Here is a 2,265-nt window from a genome sequence, read left to right on the forward strand (position 1 = left end):
ACGTTCACCCCCCCCCCCCTCTCCCCGCTTCCCCCTATGTCTCATCACGCCTTCCAACTCCTGTCCCTCCATCTCCTTTCTCGGCGTCTCGCGATCACCTCTTGCCATCCCCGTCCTGTTCCATTGTCTCCATCCCCGCTATCGCCGAACCAATGTCCCTTTCTTCCTGTTGTTTCGGCGTGGCAGTTACTGTAGCCAAAACTGTGTCAGCGTGAGTAAGAGTCTCATGTATACGAAAAAATCGCGACCCTCACCTTTTTCTCTTCTCCGGATAAAATCTTTACCTGAGCCAAAGCCTAACTGGGGAGTGGAGTTCATTCGAACCCGATCGAGAAGGCCAAGACATCCGAAAGTGTTACCAAACGGCCGCCGAGGTCAAGTGAAGCCTCTCCGCTGAGAGCGCCAGGCGAGCATTCTGACTTTCTGCGGGCGGGCCGGCGGAGGGGCGGGAGGGAGGGCCATGGGCGCGAGAGGAGGGAAAGGGAGAAGGGAGAGAGAGAGAGGGGGGACAAGCAGGGGCCCGCCGTGCCGCTGCTCGGTATGGGCGCGCGTCGAGAGGCCGCCTGCCAGTGCCATCCCGACCGTGGGTGAGGTGAGAGCGCGTCGGGACCTCCTGCCTTTTTGCTGCCAAGCGGGTTCACCGCAGCTGCCGCCGCTGTGAGGCTGCCACTTAGCTTCGACATCTAACGAGTCGAGAAAGTTTTGCCGTTATCCGCTGCCCCAGCATACACGCTCTCCTCCGCGTAGGTGTGCTCTCGTGCAGTGATAAAAAAGAACTGAAAAATATATAACGTAGAGTAAGCCAGTGTGTGGCGGTGAGAGTGAGAGCAGCTCGACTGCCGACGGGAGGAAGAGAGAGACAGAGAGGCTTCTCTGACAGACAGATCCGTAATTAATGGCTTCGTCTTTTATCACGTGAGGGAAGAGAGGGTGACAGAAAGGCGAGGAGAAAAACGAGAGAGTGGAGGCAGGATTGCAGGTGCTCTCCGCGGCTCCTGCTCTCTGCGGGTGGCCCACTCAGCGTGTTCGAGGCAGACATCGACATCCTATTCCTGTGAAAATCCTGCTCAAGCCGAGCCCATCGCTGGGGACTTTCAATTAGCCGTGAATGTGTTGTCTAATCTGAGACATATACTGAGCATCTCACGCCGCCGGAACTGGTAAGGTCAACGAACCTTGAGTCAGACACGGAGTGAAAATTACGGGAAACTTTTCACTACACACGCTGTGGCAGCACCTGTGAACTCTGCTTATATCCCCTAAGTCTCCCAGACACCATATTTAAGCCACAGTTTCCTTCCATTGTCAAGATTACCCGTAACCTGCAGTGTACACACGCCGCCGACAGCGATTCGTGTGACGTCACAGGCGCCCCCCACCCCCCACCTCCGGCCCTTCCAGTCATCAGGGTAAGCAAGCAGTGTAGAGCTTCATCGCTGGTTGTTCCGTGTAGGTGTGGTCCGAGCTTGCGATTTTATATGAAGAGAGGCGCCCGTGTTTCTAAATGTGTATGCTTGTTTTTCTAGTTGTCCTCTCTTTTTTTTAAGTGCCGCTGGCTGTCCGTGTGCGTGTCTATATATCTCGTGTCGGTGGTTGTATGCGTGTGTGGACGTCCCGCGGAGCCTCGCGTGTGCGTGTGTGGGCGTCATGTGTTCTTGTTCGTATGTGTGTGTGTGTGCGCGGCTGCGAGCATGTGCAACACAAGAAAGCATTGTTTGAGAAACGGTTTGCTTATGGGATGAAGTCTTCTGATCTCTGCTACCAATCTTTGTGGGACGATTGAAGAGATAGCAAATGATTACAAAAATAAACGGTAAATTATACACGGTTTAAGACAGTTGCATAACTTGCGAGGTCTTCAAAATAAACATACATCACACCAAGGAAATATTTATTTATTCAAAGACCATTTGCTCATACCAGTTCAAGGAGAAGTTTTAATATTCTCTGAATGATTTTATGAACGGATTACGTAATATATTACAGCAATACATCAGATTAATGTTTTATTCATTGCTATCAAGACATCTTATATCCTAATTAAAGCATGGCCGCTGGTAGCAGTGATAATGATATATGATAATAAAATTGGCATGTATAATGACTGCTACCATTATTGTTATTATTATCACTATTATTATTATCATTATTATTATTATTATTATTATCATTATGATTATTATTATTATTATTATCATTATTATTATTATTATTATTATCAATATTTCATTATCATTATTATTATTGTTATATTTTATTGTTATC

The 2,265-nt window shown here is 48.4% G+C and overlaps 1 protein-coding gene across 5 annotated transcripts in view; it reads left to right on the forward strand.

Annotated features, from left to right (window-relative positions):
• Positions 1–581: 581 nt before the first annotated feature.
• LOC125036469 (leucine-rich repeat-containing G-protein coupled receptor 5-like) overlaps positions 582–2,265 on the forward strand; it is a 162,829-nt gene continuing 161,145 nt past the window's right edge. For all 5 annotated transcript variants that reach the window (XM_047629062.1, XM_047629064.1, XM_047629065.1 and 2 more), the window contains exon 1: positions 582–1,409. The gene's annotated coding sequence lies outside the window, so the exon portion shown is untranslated. The remainder of the gene's footprint in view (positions 1,410–2,265) is intronic.

Source organism: Penaeus chinensis, chromosome 21 (genome assembly GCF_019202785.1).
Source record: "Penaeus chinensis breed Huanghai No. 1 chromosome 21, ASM1920278v2, whole genome shotgun sequence".
Taxonomy (NCBI): Eukaryota; Metazoa; Arthropoda; class Malacostraca; order Decapoda; family Penaeidae; genus Penaeus; species Penaeus chinensis.